Consider the following 12,590-nt stretch of genomic DNA (forward strand, 5'->3'; position numbering starts at 1 on the left):
GTGACATTGTCATGATGGAGTTGAGTGACTATGTTTCCTATGGAATTCTTGTTTCAATAGATAATGTCATAGCACTATATAGCTACCTTGCCACTAGATGTTACACCCACTATGTTTCGTTAGCACTGTAGTAGCTGGTGGGAGTGCATGCAATACGGATTGCAATCGGCCATCCCACTTGAGGTTAAGAAAATGGTGTGTGTGCCAGTTGGACAATCGGAGAAGAATGCAAGAATGAGCATTGGTACTTGTTTTTTATTCTACACTTCATAGGCTTTAAAGCAAAGCTTGAAGGATTTCAAGTGGACATAGGCTTTCATGTAGTATATAGGATTTAAAGTGACTCGTTGACTTTTAAGTGGTACCTAAGCTTTAAATTATAGACCATGCTTTAAAGTGGACCACGCTTTCAAGTGGTGACCACACTTTAAAGTAGTGGCATGCTTTAAAGTGGTGACTACACTTTAAAGCAGTGACCAAGCTTTGAGGCATTACATCACCAAACATTAAGTTCTACTTTAAAGCTTTGATATATTTTTATAAATATCTCAGTATCACTTTAGCATGATTGAAATCTTGTTTTACATTTCTAAAACACTTCAAAGCTATTAAATCTTTATGCTCCATTATCACTTACTATTCATCTATAAAGAAAACACAAGTGGCCAACACCAAAAGGCTGTGGACACAGGTAATATCAGTGGTGGCAAAGGGGTTGAAGTCCAAGATGGTAGAGATGACCCTCCTCTTGAAAAGAATGAAGAATTGGAGTTATAGATAAAAATTTTTGGGCTCGACTCAATAGAGTACAATAGGAGACTAGCATTCCTCAAGATAAGCCTAAAAAGTCCATTGGGTTTTCTTGCATGGTGAACTTTTCTCATATCAACTCAATAGTACAGCAAGGTCCTCTGGATGATCCCTACCATTTTTGAATTCTCTCTTCCATAGAAGCTGACCTGAATTAATAGCCAAATAATGATGAATGCTTGCTATTCATAGAGTTAGTTAAAGTTATGTAACAAGCCAAATTACGTCTAGCAATCCTTCTTCTGCCATTTAATAATTATGGATCTGTGCAAGTACAGTTGGCTTGAAGTGAAGGAAGGTGGGACTTGCAGATGATCAAGCTTCTAAGATTCCTAGAAAGAGTGAGGAAAGAGGATACATTCTGATAATACCTCTGCTAGTGCAAATTATGGCAAGCCACAGGCTTGTAAGAAGTTGTAAACTATAGCCCTATGGGCATGTTTTTATGTGCATGAACTACGCTCCTTCCTGTTTTGAATCTCAAGCTCAAGCCCTTTTAATGTACATCTTCCTTCATGTTTTAAAATAAATTTTTTACATTACTGTCCACCATCATCCTTAATGTTTTGAAATACATTTTTTGCATTAATGTCCAACTTCCTTATTGTTTTGCAATACATTTTTTGCATTAATTTCCATCTTCCTTAATGTTTTGCAATATATTTTTAACACTAATTTCCATCTTCCTTAATCTAGATTTTTAATGATGTGGAAATACATTTTTAATGCCCATCTTCCTTAATGTGAATTTTGTACAGTGGAAATACATTTTTTTATTCCTTGAATGTCCCTCTTCTTTAATGTCCATTTTTAAGATGTGGAAATACATTTTCAAAATGTTTTTAATGTGGAAGTACCTTGCTATACTACATTTTTTTATTATGTGTAGATATCTAATAGAATACAAAGTAAAGTACAATTGGTTATAACACAAGTAATTTGAGTTTTTGTTTTCTAGAGTCTAACAATATTCACAACTTAGGGCTACAAGTGATGGCAAGTTGTTTTCCATTGCACAGGTGATGGAAAGTCCAATCCTTGCAGAGAAATTTCTATATGGTGCCCCAACATATTTTGATGTACACAAATGTTTGGAATTAAGATTTGTTACCTTGTATGTCTGCACAAGCCTTTGTGCTACCATTTCTTGTGGCTTCTTGTTTGGATCGCTATGCACATGGATGCTTATTTACTGCATTAGAGCCTAGCTTGTCTATTCAGCACCAGAGGAGCAAACAAAAGGCTAGGATCTATAAGAAGTGATAAAGGGTCCTTCAATCAACAGAGGACATAGTTGACGAGATACAGAGGGATTTGCCAGTACCTTTTTGTGTGCTAGAACTGAATACGGAACCACCCAACTTGGATGGAAAGAGGGCTATGATTTCGAATGTGACCGACCTTCTATTTTGCACCTTTAGATGGGACCAAAAATTGCCTAAAGTACACTAAAGAAATGAAGAGGTAATTGCAAAGGGGGATTCAAAAAGGTAGTTTTCTTGTTGTGATACATGCCTCTTCCTTGAGTGAGCATCGAATAATTTCTTCAATATTTTATGGAGTTTTTGTATGTCAACCAAGTTGTATAGAATTTTAGATGTTTGCTTTAGCCAACTATAAGGGAAAAATCGATGGTGCATTAGATGGAGCCCATGTTAGTGACAATGAGGTTGATGATAAGGTGCCTTGCACATCAAATCCAATCATGCTCAATTATATACAGGGCTTCTAGTCAAATTACAAAAGTAAGTTGGCAAGTGCAAATACTCTTATCATTAATGGCACATATTACAAGTGCTTTAGGAACTTGAGGCACTGCTATGTCTTAGTGCTAAAACTTGAAGACCAAAACACTTGTGAGTTGAGGGAGTAACTCATCACTACACTTTTATTATGACTAAGGTAGTGGTTGATTGTGTCTAATCATGTACAATATGCACAACAAAAGCTTGTAAACACATAGTAAACACAACCATTGGCTAGGTGTGGATATGTGTGGGTGCTTTCTAGCTTTCTAGAGACACTATTAACACTATTAGCAGTCCTCTATTGTGTTCGAACTTTGACTGCCGGTTGTTGCTACATAGCAATTCTGCAAAAGGAGAACAAACAGTAAGATATACAATGCCACACAAAAAATAGACTAGTAGATGCAAAAACTTCCACGAAAATCAAGCATACAATGAAGCATTGTCGCAAGTGACAACTTCGTGCAAAGCAAAAAGCCACAAAACCATGTTCAACAAAAGAAATTCATAAAAAATCACTGGAAGGCGGACTACGGTTGGAATTCCTTCAAGGCTTCTGTTATTGACTTCATTCAAAGACAATCAGCTGGATAGCTGCCACACACTTTGGACAAGTGCATATATTGCAATGAGTGGGGTGCCTACAAAGTTGTAGCTTGGAATTCGCAATCAACCCAAGCAGAGCCTGGTTCGACTCCTGTTTGTCAATACAAGGGAGGAACAAGTGGACCGACATCCTACTACGCACAAAGTACAATCAACTACTGAAGACCAAAAAATCGAGAAAGTGCCAGTAGACTACTTATGAAAATGCACTAGACGCAACTCTACAGGAGCCAGTGATTAAGGTGCTATATTTTTCTTACATGGCAAGTAACTTGGTCCATCTCGAATAAATCTCAAGAGAAAACATCGCCTTGCTGAATTGGCTATGCCTACTTCACCAGAATTGTGCTAGACTAGAAGCGAGCACATAGACAGATGATCAGGATGATATTTTCCATGATCCAAATTACACACCGAGTGGAACAAGTTCTTTCGACAATTTTGTGCATGGCACAGAAGTAAGTGAAGTACAGCTCAAACTTACCCAATTGATGGTGCAATCACTCGCTGAAGAATTAATAAAGAGGAGTATTGTGGAAAATTTTGCAACACACTTATTTGTACAAGCTTAAAGGAAACTCAAATTCAATCCACTGCCTCCACCTCCAAAGGAAGACAACAAGTTCCACCTCAAAGATAACAACAAAACCAAGGATGCATAATCCCTTGATGAAATAAGCTAAATTCATCGACAAGAAAAAACAAGATCCCAACAGTTATGTCGGACAGTTTGAGACAAGATGGCAGATTCAAACAATTGCCGGACCTCACAAAAAAAGAGCAGTTTGTAGTAGCATCTAATGGTAAGGCAATGAATTGGCTTATGCAATATGGTGTAGCTCATTTTCAAACTTATGATGAATTGAAAATTGCCTTTTTTAAGTCATTTTTGTAAAAAACAAACTCAAGAAAACATACTCAAGAAGATTCAAAATATGAAGCAAAAAACATATGTTAGTTGAAGACTATGCACAGATGTTTAGAAATTTGAACAGGAGGTTGACAAACAATCAACAACCCATTGATGAGAGTAGTTGAGACATTATTTTTGTAAAGGACTCAACAAGGAATTACGGACAACAATAGCTGGCAGAGATTAGCTTGGAGGAGTAAATGATTTCAACAACATGGTTGATGCTGCACAAAGAGCAGAAAGAAGACTTGGCACTAAGTCAAGGTCCAAAAAACAAAAGAAAAAAAGGCATTCTGACTTTGACATAGATTCTAAAACAGAAACAGATACTGATGCAGAAGAAGAGGAAAGTGATGCAACATCAGATGACACATCAGATGAAGAGAGTGATGAGGAAGAGACCTCCAAGAAAAAGAAAAGACAGAGCAAAGACAAATACAAATCAAAAGGCAAGAAGAAAATAGACAAGCTCTCTAAGTTAGAGCAAGTGATCAAGGAGCAATTGGAAACTTTGAAAACGCCCCCACCTCCACCTAAAATTTCTTGTGCATTTTGTGGGAAGGACAATCATGAGAAAGAAAGATGCTGGTATAATCCAAATTATAGGGGAAGAGTTCCTCCTCATGTACAAAACTCAAACAACCAAGCCCCACCTATGGCAGCCAATCAGATTGCAGTAGGCAACCAAGGACCACAGAGATTCAACAATCCACAACCAAGAAGACCCAATCAATAGAATTGGGGAAACTAATAAGGGAAAACCCAGAATTAACCATGCACATACTATGGCATGGAAGGACACAAACAGGGTCCTCAGTGTGAACTTTAGTCCAACCACCACCAAGCGTGCATATGGTGTACTTAGATCTTATCAAAATGAGGATTACAATAAACAAACTCCAGGAAGTTAGAGTAATATACAAGCACTGGCAGTGACTAGATCTAAAGGTACAAAGCCCATGCCCAACTTTGAAGATGCACCAAGAATGACAGCAAAGCCAATGAATTGGCCCACAGGTCAAAAATCAAACTCTATAGCAAATACTAGAGAATAATGCAGCATCAGAAGCAAGAAGATCATAACTCCAAAAAAAAGGTAAGGCTAAGCTCGACCTCAGAAATCTCCAAACACAGTCCAACAGTCTTCCGACAAAAGACGTTCGACATCAAGCTACAGCTAGTCAACTTCAACATGGCAACATACAACAATTTAACAAGACCCCAGACACACAGAGAAGAGTACAAGCCTCCTAGAAATATATTCCAAAAGATAGACAAGATTTGGTGGCTAGACCCAACTCGAACTCAGCATAGCATCAAAACAATGTTGACAAAGTCAAGATAACCAAAATCAAAGAGGAACATATAGTTCCAATTTCAGACACCATGCTCAAAAAGAGAAGACACCATGCTCAAAAAGACGAGTCAAATACAGTAAAAGGTGTGAAGATAGTGGGAGAGAGGGAAGGAGTCTCACTTGAGGCTTTCTCACAATCACAATGGGGGAATACACACAAAGGTGGAGGTTGAAAACAGTTTTCCTCTTCTTAGTTGTGTAAGCCAAAAGAACTCAAGTACAAAGAAATAGAAGAACCCTATATGTGGGTCTCAAACCAAACTCAACTAACAAAGGTGGCATACTAACTGAGCCACGAACTAGTGTAGATAAGGATAGCTGTCATCCAACTATTATTCATGGGCGGTGTACCAACCGCATCTCCAGCTAACAAGTCGGTGACATAAGTACCCAACGGTCACCCTGGCATATCTCGAGTGGAGCTCGATATCTCAACACTCCCCCTCGAGCTCAATCCCAAATCCTGCACACCAAGCAGGTCTTTGAACTTGCGCAACTTCTCTGTGCCCAATGCTTTCGTGAATATGTCAGCTACCTGATCCTCTGTGCTGACATAAACTAGATCAATAAGACCTAGTAAAACCTTCTCCCGCACATAGTGATAATGCACCTCAATGTGCTTTGTTCTAGCATGAAAGACTGGGTTCTTTGCCAAGTGTATACTGCTCATGTTGTCACAATAAATGACAACCGGCCCATCTGTAGACTTATGCATGTCATAGAGTAGCTTATGCAACCAAGCTACCTCACATGCAGCCATTGCTGCACCCCTGTACTCAGCCTCTGTGCTCGACAAGGCAACTGTAGGCTGTTTCTTGCTGCTCCAAGTGACTGCAGCACTCCCAAAAGAGAACACATATCCACTGGTAGATCGTCTATCAGAAATACTACTAGCCCAATCAGCATCAGTGTATCCATGCAACTGTATCTGAACCCCAGCCTCATAAAATAGTCCATACTGCAATGTGGACTTCACATACCTGAGTATGCGTCTAGCCGCATCCAAATGTGGTTTCCTTGGAGCCTACATAAACTGACTTACCAACCCAACAGCATAGCTCAAATCTGGCCTAGTAATAGTCATGTAAATCAAACTTCCTACTATACGTCTGTACATAGTAGGGTCTTCCAGAAGCTCGCCTGCATCTGTGCTCAGCTTCACATTCTGCTCCAAAGGAACTAAAATAGGCTTACAGCCTATCATCCCATATTTGGACAGCATGTCCAATCCATACTGCCTCTGTAAGAGCTGTATCCCACTTGGTGATCTAATCACCTCAATGCCCAAGAAATAACGCAGCTCTCCCAAATCCTTCATCTCAAACTTCTGCCTCAATAGCATTTTCACATGAAGGATATCTTCATCACTATCACCTGTGATGATCAAATCATCAACATAAATGACCAGCAGCATAATCCCTTTCTCTGTTTTTCTCACATAGAGTGAGAAATCTGCCTTGGAAATCTGAAAGCCAATAGTGACAAGATACTGTCCTATCTTGTCAGACCATGCTCTAGGTGCTTGCTTCAAGCCATACAAGGCTTTCTTCAACGTGCAAACAAACTCAGGATGAGTAGCATGAACATAACCTGCTGGCTGCTCCATAAAGACCTCTTCTTGCAAATCACCATGCAAGAAGGCATTCTTTACATCCATCTGATGTAAAGACCATCCCTTTGATGCAGCCATAGCAATGGCTGCTCTTACGGTTGCCATCCTTGCAACCGGGCTAAAAGTTTCTTCATAATCAATGCCATATGTGTGTGCATACCCCTTGACAACTAATCTTGCCTTGTATCTATTCACAGAACCATCTGCATTGTGCTTGATCTTATAAACCCACTTACAACCAATTGCATTCTTGCCTTTAGGCAAAGGCACCAATTCCCATGTAGCATTAGCATCCAAGGCATCCATTTCTTCATCCATGGCTTTCTCCCATTTTTCATTTCCCATGGCTTGCTCAAAAGAAGTGGGTTCTGGTTCCTGTATCACTTTGACCATATAGGCATAGTAAATGGCTGTTAATCCATCATATTTCAGCCTATCCACAGGATACCTAACCCTGGTAGACCTGCGCAAAATAGGCTCACTTCCAGGTGCTCTCAAAACATCCCTGGTCTTCCTTACTCCAGGTGTAACAACAGAAGGAATACCCAACTCATCATCAATGCTCTGTTCTGAGCCACTGGATTCACCATCCACATAAGAGTGACCTGCATTCACATTAAACATGGGTTGATCTACCTTCTCTTTTCCTTTTCGTGATACCTGCGTACCACTATCTGCATTGCTTTGAGGAGATTCTCCTGATCTCAATCTACCTATCCATGGTGAAGTATGTGAACCACTGCTAGAGGACACTGCAGGTCCACTGATATTTTGTGATTGCTGCTGTGAATTCTGTGCAGCAATACCATTTTGTGCATCTACATCAATCATCACATTTACTGGTTTATACCAGCTGCTCATCTCATCAAAAACAACATCTCTGCTCACTGTGAACTTACGTGTAGAAGGGTTATAGCATCTATACCCTTTCTGCTGTAGAGAATAACCAATAAAGACGCACTTCTCAGCTTTTGGATCCAACTTGGACCTCAACTCATCTGGCACATGGACATAGGCAATGCAACCAAAAATCTTCAAATGAGAAATATCTGGTTTCCTACCAGTATACATCTCCTCTGGCGTCATGCCATGTATTGCTGCAGTGGGAGTCGTGTTCATTATATAGACTGCTGTAGCAACTGCTTCAGCCCAATAATAATCTGGTAGATCTTTTTCATTTAGCATAGCCCGAGATACCTCTCCAATATGCCTGTTTTTTCTTTCTGCAATTCCATTTTGCTGTGGGGTATGACTGCATGAATATTGCTGCTTTATACCATGCTCCTGCAAGAACCTTGCAAACTCATTTGAGAGGTACTCTCCCCCTCCATCTGACCTTAGGCATTTTATTTGCAGGCCTGTTTCTTTTTCAACCATAGCTTTGAAAGCTTTGAAGTGCCCAAACACTTCACTTTTCTTTTTCATAAAATACACCCACAGTTTTCTGCTGAAGTCATCAATAAATGTGACAAAATAGTGACAGCCTCCAATAGATGCAGCTTTTGTAGTCCACACATCAGAGTGGATTAATTCCAATGGCTTTTTACTCTCTTGAACATGCCTAGGAAAAGGTTTCCTTGCCTGTTTCCCAAATTGACAGGCTTCACAAACCTTGTGCATTTCTGCAACCTTGAATTTAGGCAATCCTGCAACAATATTTTGGGCTTGCATTGATTTTAGTCGCTGTATATTAACATGACCAATGCGTTTGTGCCAGATATCAATATCTGCAACTACACCGGTCCCATGTGCAAACATTGCTGCACTCAATTCAGGCATGTCTGCATCCAACGTAAACATCCTGCCCTTCTTCTTTCCTTTTGCTATCAAGCGACCGTTATTTTTCATATCCTCAACAAAGCATCCATGAGGATTAAATCTAACCTGCAAGCCCTGCTCAACCATTTGACCAACAGAAACCAGGTTCTTGGTGATGTTTGGGACATGAAATACATCAGACAAGTATTTCTTTTTCCCATCCTGCATAGACAAAGGAATTTTGCCAATCTGCACAATAGGATGTGCATTATCATCACCAGTCTCCACAAATCCTGGTTTTTCCATTTTTCTTGCATCCTGCATCCATTCAGCGTGACCTGTCATGTGGTTTGACGCACCCGAGTCAACATACCACACATCATTGCTTTCTTCTGCACTTGTTACAGAATTTGTCATATGCTGCACCATAAACAAATGCTCATTTCTGTCATCGCCATGTCTACTAGAGGATGCATAATTGGCTTGCTGCAATTTTCCACTCATAATGTCATTCTGCTTTTTGTAGCAGTCTTTAGCCATATGACCCATTTTGCCACAATAGTAGCATTCAACATTGCTGTTTGCATTTTGGCTTCTCTGCCATCCACCACGGCCTCTTTGGCTCCCCCTGCCTCTAGAGTTACCACGTCCTCCTGCATAGGACTGGTTTTCTTGCGTTTGCTGCATATTCTGATTTCTACCACGGCCTGCAGATCGGCCTCCTCTACCTCTACCTCTACCTCTGCCAGCATTTGAGTAGAAGACAGTTTCTTTTGAAGTTCCTGCTGAAGAAGATGCACCCCCATTTCTCTGCTCTTCAGAAATTAGAAGAGCAATCAACTCCTCAAAATCAGGAAAGTTTTCACGGACGGCAATGGATGTCCGGAACTGTGCATAATCCTTTCCTAGACCATTCAAGGTCATAGAAACCAAATCATCATCATCCACTAGCGACCCAATGGAAGCAAGTGCATCTGCAATTTTCTTCACTTTCATGTGGTAGTCATTTATGCTCAAATTTTCTCTCTGCACATTGTGCAACTCCTGTTTGAGTTGCATTTTCCTGGCTTGCGTATTTGTGCTATACATTTTTGCCAAAGTATCCCATGCCTCCTTTGGCGTATTTGCATCCTGAATATGCACAATCATGGAGTCCGAAATACTGATAGACAGCCAGTACATAACTTTCCTGGCTCTCTCATGCCATCCTTTGAATGCCTGCATTTCCTGTTGACTGGGAACATTAGGAAGAACAGGTTCTTCTTCATTTCCTGTAATGAATTCCCAATTCGGAGGTGTCTGTGGTGATAGAAATCTTGGATGCCTCTAGAAGATAATTGTCTTGGAGACTCTAGAGGGTGGCACTCTTCAACAGATACTGGAGGTCTCCGAATTGCTAGGCCAGTGTTTGAGGTGCAGAAAGAAGGGGCACCTAGCTAGGGATTGTACAAGAGTTTTGAGCATGGCCCATCTCTCCCCATAGGAGACACATGGACATCATAATGACACTTGAGAGGCTGGCAAACACAATAGCATTCTCAAAAACAATAGCCAGAGTCCCAAATCCCTAGGTTGAGTCTTTTGGGGGAAGGTGGACCAAGGTGGGGAAGAAGAAGTAGAGTAAGTGGGCCAAGAAGAATCAATGACAACGGTCCAATCGAAAGAACTGAGCACAAGCAACTTTGTAGGCACAAGGATACTAGGTTGAAGGCCCAAGACATGTGCATTACAAGACCCCGAGAGAGGTCCCTCAACCTCAGGAAATTCTTCAAGCCCTTATGGAGGCGATACCTCATGCCCACAGGATCCTTTGTAGCAATAATAGCAGACACTAAAGGCTTCCAGAGCATTAGTGCCCTCCCCAAAATTCAAAGGAGGAATGACCTTCAACTTCAGTAGTGACAAATATTGCATAGCCTCCCCCTCGCCCCTATTGGACCTCTCACGCTTGTCCCCTCTGGACCTGCCACCTGCCACCTCTTTGCACAGTCAGCCTCCAAGCCTCTACCCCTCTCGCCTCCTCTACCCTCTCCTCCTACTATGATTACCCTCACTACTCGCTTCCCCCCCCGTGCTCCATCTCCTCAAATAGTAATTGTCTCACTTGGGGCCTCCTCCTCAAGCACCCCTCTTGGACCTACGTGGACCCCTCATCGGGGAGCAAGGGCAAGGCAAAGACCACCTTGCCAACCTCTCCTGAGAAGTAGGTCAGCCCCTCGGGCAGATAGGATTTAGCTTCTTCTCATACCGTAGGGGAGGGGGTGTGTACATTCAGCCCTTAGGTCCCCACATGCGTGCTGTGGGTGGCCAATGCCAAGAGGGTTCAGGCAATTGGGACCATGGAACTATTTGGAAATCTCAGATATGTACCCCATGCCCCTGGAGCTCACCATTCTAATCTTGCAGGCTCAAAAAGGGTATGTTAGCATGGTAGGAGCACCTTTGGGTGTGCCTTGTTGATAGAGCACACCCAAAGGTGTGCTGTGGGTGGCCATTGCCAAGAGGGTTCAAGCAATTGGGACCATGGAACTATTTGGAAATCTCAGATATGTACCCCATGCCCCTGAGCTCACCATTCTAATCTTACAGGCTCAAAAAGGGTATGTTAGCATGGTAGGAGCACCTTTGGGTGTGCCTTGTTGATAGAGCACGTTGCTTGGTTAAAATTTTTACAATTTAGTGTTTTTGAGTTGCAATGGCATTGGTTCTTTGTTGTTTTATCTCAAGCTCTTATTTCTCTTGTTTGAGTGGGGAGACTTTATATGCTATTGCATAACAATGTAGATTTTGAGGTTAAAGCATTCGTTAGTGAGATTGGAAGGTGGGGAGGGTGACTGTTTAGAATATGATGTGTAAAGTTGAGGCTACAAAGGTGGCCATGTCTTGAATTGCTTGAGTGTTGGAATTGTTCCCCTAGGAGTGCTAGAAGATAGTTTGTTTATCACCCAAGTTTCCATGCAAAGGTCAAACAATGGTTTTTCTACCAAGACTTAAGCCATGCTCTCCATCTGGTGCATCTTAAAGGCGACTTGTTCTATAAAGTGTGTCAAAGATTGGTGGGAGGGGATCATCTGGGCTAGGCCATCATCATAGTTCCCGGAGTTTCAAAAATGGGGAAATGAAAACGGGTGGGAAATGGTGTTTTGATGTTTTGGCCACTAGAACAAACGGTGGAAACGGAGTTTCAATTTCTAAGATTAATAAAGTATATAATATATATATATATATATATATAATTCTTAATAATACATATGTCATACATATATCATTAATGAAAACATTACAAAGATTATAGATAGTACATACATCTTCAAATTTCACAATAACTTATATCTTCAGAGGATTCAAAGTTTGGCAAAGTTGCACACGCTACATCAATTATAATACATGATAGATCATAAATGACAATTAGTCGAGGGCTTAAGCTACAACCTCATAAAAGTGAATACAAAACATGATCCATGTCACATGACAAAATCCTAAAAATAAGTACCATAGTCTGTGATGTAGCCAATACAAAACATGATCCATATCAGATCCAAAAATCTAACAAGGCACACAGAGGCCAACAAATGAGTATGGCCAAAAGTATTATCACCCTACTGAGGAGCATTGTTAAAATCCACAAAAATAAAAGCATGCTGTCTCCAAGGATACCCTTGCATATCAACCCAAATCAAACCTCTACTGTGAGAGGATTGTGGTGCATAAACCGAGGTGAATTCAAAAATTTATCCTTGGATGAGACACTGTATGGTTAGCCATCAGCCTTGGATATCATTGAGG

This window comes from Dipteris shenzhenensis, chromosome 5 (genome assembly GCF_047967505.1).
Source record: "Dipteris shenzhenensis isolate YYH24624 ecotype China chromosome 5, Dip_SZ_1.0, whole genome shotgun sequence".
Taxonomy (NCBI): Eukaryota; Viridiplantae; Streptophyta; class Polypodiopsida; order Gleicheniales; family Dipteridaceae; genus Dipteris; species Dipteris shenzhenensis.